This window comes from Mytilus galloprovincialis, chromosome 2 (genome assembly GCF_965363235.1).
Source record: "Mytilus galloprovincialis chromosome 2, xbMytGall1.hap1.1, whole genome shotgun sequence".
Classification (NCBI taxonomy): domain Eukaryota; kingdom Metazoa; phylum Mollusca; class Bivalvia; order Mytilida; family Mytilidae; genus Mytilus; species Mytilus galloprovincialis.
In genome coordinates this window covers 49,418,222-49,428,409 of record NC_134839.1, presented here as the reverse complement: position 1 = coordinate 49,428,409, position 10,188 = coordinate 49,418,222, and the positions used below count along the sequence as shown (strand labels likewise).

The following is a 10,188-nucleotide window of genomic DNA, read 5'->3' as shown; positions in this document are numbered from 1 at the left end:
AACAAGAGCTACAATATCATGTATATAACCAAAATGTGCAGAATTACATGGGATTCAATAATTTCATTGGTTTTCTACAGTTACTTTCATATTTATTTTGCAATTTGAATTATAAAAACATGGGATTTTCAATATCCCATGGGACAGGGCAAAATCCCATGGGATTTACCATTATCCCATGGGATTTTGGTTAAATCCCATGGGATTTTTTTTGGTCCCATGGGATTATTGTAGTCCCATGGGATATTTGTTGTCCCATGGGACAAAAAAAATCCCATGGGACTATAATTATCCCATGGGATTTTTAATATCCCATGGGACAAAATAAAATCCTATGGGATTAAAATTATAAATATATATATATAAATATAAAGTTATGTGTATGTTACAATAAATGCTGTTTGGTAGTAAAATGTTTTAAATGTATACGAGTTTTTTTTATATTTTTTATATATACATATATATAATTTTTTTTAAATTTTGTCACAAACATGTTTTTTATTTGTTTATATGACAATAAATATTATTCTTATTTTGGAATGTATAATAATAATATTTTACAGTCAAAGAATAAAGTCCTTTCACTGAAACAAAATGATGAAATTTCTAAATAAATGAAAAAATATTGTTTTGAAATCTTTGTCTTGTTTATTCTATTATGAAAAATAGAACTGAAAAAATATTTCATATTCTGACTGAATAGTTCACTCTTTTCATGAGGTAAGATTTTCTTTGTTATAGGTTCATTGCAATACTTGTATAGGCAAACAATTTGAATTATATATAACTTTGTGGTGTACATAATAGTATGCTTATAATTGCAAATTTATAATATAAACACTTTTTGTTAAAGTTTTTGCTTTCTTTATTCACAGCTTGCTATGTACAATTATTCAGTCCACTATATAAGAGTGAAGTCAATAAATAATTTCATTCACTAGAATATTCCTGCAATTCTTAGACAAAACATTTTTTCAATCTGTTCTTCAAAGATCTTCCTCTGTACATCTTTATTGAATGGAGAGATTCAAATGAGAAGACAAAGCAAGTTTATTTGGACAACAACATTCTAATATCTTGTTCATTCGTTCCATCTTTCAATTGATAATTACATTGTTGTATTTATATGATCAAGTTCTTGTGCATCAATGATCGTGATGATATGACTCCTTTTTGTTTATAGTCATCATGTTGAAATTTCCTCTTTCAAATAAATGTAGGAAAAAACATGTTCCATTTCAAATTAATAAAAAAGTCGCACTATGGAGAAAAATATCAGCTTTAAGTTTTCCGTTCAGTATTGATCTGTGAATGATGACCATGAAAATCCAGATTTCTGACCTACAAATACACAAACTCAAAAATTATCAGTGAAGAGATCAATAAAATGGCTATTTTATCATGTTTATGATAAACTTTCATTTAAATATTCAAGTACTAAATTACAGAAACTAACCAATTTTATAATAGGTTAGTTAAAGTACAGCTTATTTAAAATTATAATAAAAAAAATATAGGCCACCGATGAGTTAAATAAGATATTACATTTTTAATGCCAAAAAATGGCTTTTTTGCACCAAAGGGAGATAATTTGGAGCTTTTTCAATGATATATGCATTTTAAAAGTCATCTGGGGCCAAACCGAATTGATTGTTTTGAATGATTTGGTGTACCATATGATAAAGATATAAATAAATTGAGTTATGAAAAAAAAATATTAAAACATTTTTCTGAAATTGTTATACCCTAGAGCCTCCTTAAATGTCATTTGATCTCTATTGGAGAAATGTCTCATTGGAAATCAGACTGCTAAGTGTTTCTTATTTTTATATCAACCCAGTCATATTATACCTGTCTAATATCAGGAGCTTGTACATAGTTCAGTGGTTGATGTTGGTTCATACCCGTCATTTTTATTTTTCATAATTTTTTGTTTTTATAAATTAGTCTGGTATATTTGACGTTTGAATTGATGCTCTGTTTCAAATTTGGTTAGTGTTGACTTTTATAGATTACTATAACATGTATAGGGTATGGGTTTTCTCATTACTTACAGGTCATCAATGGCCTCTAATAAGTAATTACAATGCTTACATCCACTAAATTGAACTCTGATGGATAGTTTTCTCTTTCATCATACCACATCTTATTTTAATAAATATTTAATTATTATTCAAGGACAAAATTTTTTATAACAGTGGACTTACCATTTAGGCTTTGTTGACCTCTGTAAATCTTATTTTGTTGATAATTTCTTCTGTTTATAGTTTCCCCTTTATCTTTCATGTTCTTGCCCTACACATAAAAGGGTAAACATCATTTAATGACAAAAATAACTACTACATGTATTACATAATTAGTAGGCAACTGAAAATTTTGTCTTATTTGTATATAACATCAACTTACTCATCATTCTTGCTGTTCAATATCATGAATATTATCATTATTCTATGAATATGATGTCACAGTAAAATTAACCTTGGCAGGCAGACATCTTTTTTTATATGATACCTTGTAGTCATTCCATACAACAAGTAGACCTATGCTTAAAAAATCTAAGGCCAAAATTAAAAATATGTTTGTTTCCCCTCCCCCCACACGGGTCAAAAATAAGCGCCCGGGTCAAAAAATTATTTTCCACAAAAAAATCGAAATTATTTTTTTCCTGAAAATAATTTGTTTCCATTTTTGGAAAGTGCTTGAAAGCAGAAGGATTGATAATCTAAATAAATACACTCAAATTGAGCACAAACAACTGATAAGTGGCCTGGACTGGACAAGTCAAACCATTCATGTGACCATGCTATGACAATCACATCCAGTTAAAAAAAACTAGAGGCTCTCAAGGGCCTGTGTCGCTCACCTGTTAATGTGTTTACTGATGTCAGCCATCTTCGTTGGTAGGCGGGGTCATTAGACACTTTTTTTTTAAATAGATACCCTAGTATTATGATTATGGCCAAGTTTGGTTAAATTTGGCCAAGTAGTTTTAGAAATGATTTTTATACAAGTTACAAAAATGACGAAAAGTTGTTCAATATTGACTATAAAGGGCAATAACTCCTTAAGGGGTCCTCTAACAATTTTGATCATGCTGACTTATTTGTAGATCTTACTTTGCTGAACATTATTGCTGTCTACAGTTTATCTCTATCTATAATAGTATTCAAGATAATAACCAAAAACTGCAAAATTACCTTAAAATCACCAATTTTAGGGCAGCAACCCAACAACAGGTTGTCCAATTCAACTGAAAATTTGTGAGGGGATATATCTTATTCTGATGGACATTTAAATCTTGAAAGATTTGCCCTAAATGTCTTAGTTTCAAAGATATGAAGCAAAACCTGCATTTTACCACTATGTTCTAATTTTAGCCATGTCGGCCATTTTGTTTGGTAGGCTGAGTCATCGGACATATTTTTTAAACTACAAACCACAATGATAATTGTGGCCAAGTTTGGTTAAATTTGGCAAAGCAGTTTCAGAGAAGAAGATTTTTAAAAAAGTTACAAAAAATTATGAAAAGTTGTTAAAAGTTGACTATAAAGGGCAATAACTCCTTAGGGGGTCGACTGACAATTTTGATCATGTTGACTTATTTGTAGGTCTTACTTTGCTGAACATTATTGCTTTTACAGTTTATCTCTATCTATAATAGTATTCAAGATAATAACCAAAAACTGCAAAATTTCCTTAAATAACCATTTCACAGGCAGCAACCCATCAACAGGTTGTCCGATTCGTCTGAAAATTTCAGGGCAGATAGATCTTGACCTGATCAACAATTTTACCCAATGTCAGATTTGCTCTAAATGCTTTGGTTTTTGAGTTATAAGCCAAAAACTGCATTTTACCCCTATGTTCTATTTTTAGCCATGGCGGCCATCTTGGTTGGTTTGACAGGTCACGCCACACATTTTTAAAACTAGATACCCCAAGGATGATTGTGGCCAAGTTTGGTAGAATTTGGCCAAGTAGTTTCAGAGGAGAAGATTTTTGTAAAAGTTTACAGACGACGGACGCAGGACGACAGACGACGAACGCCAAGTGATGAGAAAAGCTCACTTGACCTTTCAGGTCAGGTGAGCTAAAAAAAAACTGCCTTCCTGGTCTGTTTACAAAGGGTAGACCCGGGGAGGGGAAACAGACATTCTTTTAAATGTGGCCTGATAAAATGACAAAACCAAGAAAACTTATCATTGACCAAAGAACAATAAAATGCGGTCATGGTTTATATATGAATCTGCCATTCAGACATGCACACCTTACAATTGTTTCATATTTACCAAATATAATCTACCTGTAACTTTAAACATATGATAAACTGACAAAACAATGCAGTGTTTCATTGACCAATGAACCATGCATGAAAATGAGGTCAAGTTCATATAAAATATGACAGACAGCTAAGTGCATCTTACAATTATTTCATTCACTAAATAAAGGGGCCTTATTGCTTACAGTATCCGGAAAATTGACCAAACCACAAAAACTAAATATTTTCAAAGTTCCTTATAACCTGCCAATTTGTTATGGTTGTGCCTGTTCCAAGTCAGGATCCGATAATTCAGTGATTGTCGTTTGTTTATGTGTAACATATCTGTTTTTCAATTTTTTTGTACATAAATTAGGTTGTTAGTTTTCAACTTTCAACTTGGCTATCATGTGTAAAATCATACAAGTGTTGGGAAAACAGGAAGTTGTCGAGTGATGAATCTGAAAATGCATCACACGGTATAGCTGACTTATTTAACCCTGAAACCAAATTTCAGAAATCCTTCTATTGTAGTTCCTAAGGAAAATGGGACGAAAAATATTCATCGGACGGACTGACTGACGCAAGGATGGATGGACAGACAGGGGTAAAACAGTATACCCCCCCCTTTTTTAAAGTGGGGGCATAATTTTAATACGGGGCTATAAAAACCCATGCAAGATGTCAAAACAAAAAGAAGTAACCTAATTCTTACTTGTTAGGGGCTATTTATTTATTGTCGGTTATACATATAACAATACAACATATTAAAGGTCTGTAGAGCTTTTATCCGACATACATATATATGACAAGCACAATACATTTGTACATGAAACATAAAGCTCATCACTGAGATAGTAGTCTCAGATAGAGGGAGGCGGGGTCAACCAAACTCCCCTATTCAATCTGAATGCAGGACAGAAAGTCACAGTCAAAAAGTCACACACTGTCACAGGACAAAAAGTCACAATTTAGTTTTGAGATTATTTTTCTTTGAACAAGAAAACACTCTTTTTGTATTTTTCTTGAAGTTTTATACATGAACATGATGTAGCAACTTTAAATTAAAATTTATTAAAAACAAATAAATCAGTGCATTAGGTTTGCGCACATTACCATTACATTTGCGCACAAAAATCATTACGTTTGTGTGCAGCTTTTGATTACATTTGCACACATTTTTTAACATGTAAATATAAAAAAAATGATATAGTATGATTGCCTTTTACAGCTGACTATGCGGTATGGGCTTTACTTCGGGCTTTGCTCATTGTTGAAGGCTGTTTGGTGACCTATGGTTGTTAATGTCTGTGTCATTTTGGTCTCTTGTGGACAGTTGTCTCATTGGCAATCATACCATACCTTCTTTATATTGGCTTATGGTTGAAGGCCGTAAAGACCTCTAGTTGTTAATGTCTGTGTCATTTTGGTCTCTTGTGGACAGTTGTCTCATTGGCAATCATACCACATCTTCTTTTTTATATTATGAACAATTTCCTAAAATTAAAAATGAATATATGTAATAAAAAGAAGATATTTCAAAATCTTTTTTCATTTATATTCAATCAATTGTCAACAAATTGTTTGTGACTTTTTGTCCTATTAACTTTGTTACTTTATGCCTGAGTTTGACATGTGTTTGACTTTTTGTCGGAATGTCCTGTGACTTTCTGTTTTTGCAGAAGTCCAGGGAGTGTTAAAAAATCACATGTGCAAGTTGAGAGTCAACACTTACACAGGGACTAGTCTACACCATACTTTTTCAGAATGTCAGCAAAAAAGAATCACTGGTGACAGGGGAGTGTAACCGATGAATTGATCCTGAATCAGATAAGATTTTCCCGGTACGTCTAAACACCGCTCAGGAGGACCTCCTGGGTGCACACATGCAGGGCATACAAAGTGCACTCATGGCAGACCCTATATAGTCGCCGTCGTATCTGCACACATGATGGATGTATATATTCGTTATAGATCGTCATACACTTCTCATTTTAGAGTTAAATTTGCAAGCAACCTCTTAAGATTCTAAAATAATAATGCTACTAAAAATATATTATTTCCCCCAATTTTCGCAATTTTTTCGCCATATAAAATATTTAGGCGACTGTGCTTTTAGTGAATATAAACGATGACGAGGCCTCACGAATAAATATAAATATGAAATATACTGGAACATCGATTAGCATAGATCGAGCAGCAGAGTAAACTTCCACATAAATCTCGAAGTTATTTACGCCGGATAATATAGACTGTGCTCCTGAATAAAGTTGTCAAATACATTAATTTGTGTTTTTTACTTCTACAAGAAATTTGATTCAAATGCTAATTACGCATCATTTGCTGAGCAGAGAATCATTCTAAGCCAGGAACCGTCTATACTAACTGATAACAGTAAGAATAGAAAGTCTCTGTAAAAAGGCAGTCAATACTAACAGAACTGTATTAACTTAATGATACATGTACATCAAGTTCCAGCACCTCACCAAGCACCCTTGCCTTGCATACTGAGATGGCAAACTGGTGTGTGTCAGTATTTTAATATAAAACTGCGTAGGTTCATATCGTTTGATTCGACGTTTGTTTGGTTATTTTTTAAGGATCGTTGTAAAATTATATCTAAATCTTTGTTAAAATACGATTTAAAATTGTTCAATTCTTTCTATTTCATAATTTTGTCAAAGTCTACTTTTTAAAGTTTTAAATTTTACAGAAAAAATGAATATTCCAATTTGATTTGAAGAAAATCTTTTTGAACTGTCATGACATGGTGTTGCAAAGCTGATTACAGGTAACTATAACATACAGTAATTTTCCATTACGACAGTGCGTGTATTCTCGGGTGTGTATAACGTATAGTTTTCTAGAGAACATCCTGTCTACGTGTAATACAGATTGATGACATTATACAACATTTCTTTGGTTAAATGTGATAAGGTATCTGTATCCATTCCCTATTTCAACACCACTAATTTTTCGAAGAAAAAAAATCAAAAAAAAAATTATATGAAATTAAGAAGAAAAGTAGCAAATATAAACTTCAGTAATTGCGCATTGAGTAAACATAATTCCAATATTGCATGAACAAATCCGTGAGAAAACGTATATATACATGTATGAATAAACAGAGGCGTAGCGCTGAATTTTCTATTGGTACGGCAGAATATGTATGATTCGCGAAGCGAATCATCCCGCCTCGTAGAGGCGGTATTTCGGCAGGGGGTCCGGGGGCCGCTTAAGGCCCCCGGAAATTTTTTGATAAATGGTGCAAAATCCTGCATTCTGACCCTCTCCTGACACTTATATTTCATTCTTGAAAACCCTATTTTGTCAGCAATAGTTTTACCTACGACACATTTTTTTTTAAAGTTTACTTCAAACAAAATAAAAATAGTAAAAATTCGAATATTTTTATTTCCCAAATTATAGAGCCCATAAAGGGCATACAATTATATACACTTGACTGACTTATTGGTAATCACAACAATTAAAATCACAGTGTACATGTGTCAGTATATAAGAATTTGTCGGAATCAGAGCCAAAGTAGTATATATATTGGATAACAATGTTTTTTACATTATACAACACAGCCATTCCAAAATCATTTATTTGACATCAGTAAGTGTCAATATTCATACCCTATCATCATCTCCTTGAAATAATAATAGTCACCAAAATAACAACACCATTTTAATTTTTCTTGGGTCAAGAGCCATAAAAATTTAGAAGATTATTGAAGCATTTAGAATTATAAAAATTGTTAACAATTTATTGAAATAAATATTCCCAAAGTGGGTATTTTAACAAACTTGAAATTAAGCTCATCTTCAACTTTACCAAGTGAGCAATTTAAACAAAGACGCCCAGATCTTTCTATATGTTTTTTTTAAATGTCTGTCTCACTTTTAAAGAATGAATGCTTATTTCCGTTTTAAAAAGCCTGAAGTTTTAAAATCTGCCTTTTTAAAAACATTTTTTTTATAGAAAAAAAAGAACTTTACTCCCCTTTTTCTGAGAAATTGTTTGAAGTGTCCTTCAGTCTATTCCAAAATGTCGACTAACTTTCCTATATATTTTTTTTTTAAACTTACACAAAGAAGCATGTGATTAGTCCACATTTGGTAACTTAATCTCTATTGGAATATAATCTATATTAGAGTCAGTATCATGTTTGTACATAAGAAATACGTAATTGTTTACAAGGTATGATTGCATCAAATAATAATCCTTCTTTCAAACCTCACAGTCGTAAACAATGTTTTAATATTGATCAAGTAATAGTAAAATAAATAGGAGAATCAGCTAGCAAGCTCTCCCACAGCAATGTTACTGGACTTTCTGTTCACACCAAGAATATATTTCGTAAATTTATATGAGGTTTTTTTTAGAAGAATCCTGACCGAAAAACTTTTCCTACAAAACATTCCCTGTATTGCACTGTTATATAATTATAATATGTGTCTTAAAGGCAATATTATGGTTAGATGATGACAAGCATCTCTGAAGCTTAAAACATGCTTTTAAAAATGTGTTTTTTTATTCATCTATTATGTTTGAATATACCACGAAATGTAAATGTGATTGTAAAATATCTTTATAATATAAAAAAATATAAGAAACGTGAAATGTGTCAAAAAAGGACAATTATATAGTCAACTGGTTAGAAATAGGTGGAATATCTTATTCAAAATTAATAGTTTCACTTTTTGTCGGACATCTTGCTAGGCCGGGGCTTGGCATGCTCTTCCTGGGAAAGTTTTAGAAAAAAAAATGCGTGCAATTCTGTAACAGTATACTGGATGCAGGACAATTTACAACTTCAATCATAGACGATCAAATTTTCGCTAAACAAAGTCACAGGGTTTTCCGTAAAATGAACTATGTGTGACAGTGCAAAAAGCAGCTTCGTTTATTATTTTGGACTTTAATTTAAAATTCTCAATTATGATATTTTAGACTTTAATTCTCTGTGTTTTATAATTCATATTATTTTATAATTTTGTTTCTATTTACATTTCGTATCCAGGACTTAAAATCAACATGCTTTTTAATTCTTAGTTTGGACATTGAGTGACATGTTTCAATCTGTTACCTAATTAGTGACATTTTACCTTATTCATAATGTATGTTCTTAATTGTCATAATCAGATTATCATTTAATATTTATTCTTCAAGTTCTAAAAATAGTTTAATCTTTGTCAGTGAACAATATCACTCAAATTAATTGTTATTTGTTATGTCTATACTTGTTAATTCAATTGTGTATAAATACTTGTTTATAATTTCTATAAGCAAGATTCGGACTCAGGACTTTACACTGAACACAGTCCATCTGTAATAAAAGTATTAGTATTCCATGCTGAATTATTGGTTTATTTATCGCTAGTTCCAGAGTCTCAAAAGTTAGGTTTCACCAGAGTTTCAGTTCCAGAGTTCTCATTGCTATTCACAGCAATCGTTCGTTGTGTGATCAGGTGCATCACACAGTTTCAGTAACACGGCCATTCAGTCAGGCTCTTGTTACACGACCTTACAAGTCACCTCAGTTTCCCCGGTGACATATGATCAGATTGAGGACGATGAACAGATTATCAAAACTCCATGTGCAAAAAGTAAGACTGAGAAATAAAAGGACAAATGTCCAAACAACTTATTTGAATAAGGCTTGCAAGGTTTACGTACACAAAAAAATCAAAGTCAAAGGAGATTTTGTGACAAATGAAACCAAAGTTTTTGTAGAAAATCCACAGACTTTAGAAATTAGTTTTTTTTGTTAAAGAATTTTAAACATATCTTACTCACTTGTTTTTCTATGATGTGCTAGCGTTTATTGTTTACAAAAAGTCTTAAACAATCTATAAATTCCTAAAAAAAAATTGCTAATCGAGTCATTAAAGTCAACCTAGAAAGCGTGACTATAGTACCTTAG

The 10,188-nt window shown here is 31.6% G+C and overlaps 1 long non-coding RNA gene across 3 annotated transcripts; it reads right to left on the bottom strand.

Annotated features, from left to right (window-relative positions):
* Window positions 1-625: 625 nt before the first annotated feature.
* LOC143063760 (uncharacterized) lies at window positions 626-6,713 on the bottom strand. 3 transcript variants are annotated; one of them, XR_012975093.1, is made up of 3 exons: window positions 6,695-6,713; window positions 2,208-2,295; window positions 626-1,341 (listed from the first exon to the last, which is right to left on the bottom strand). It is a non-coding gene; the product is annotated as an uncharacterized LOC143063760 (long non-coding RNA). The 3 variants fall into 3 exon arrangements; XR_012975092.1 differs by lacking the exon at window positions 6,695-6,713 and adding an exon at window positions 5,994-6,011; XR_012975091.1 differs by lacking the exon at window positions 6,695-6,713 and having other exon boundaries at window positions 842-1,341; window positions 2,208-5,426.
* Between the last annotated feature and the right edge of the window lie 3,475 nt (window positions 6,714-10,188).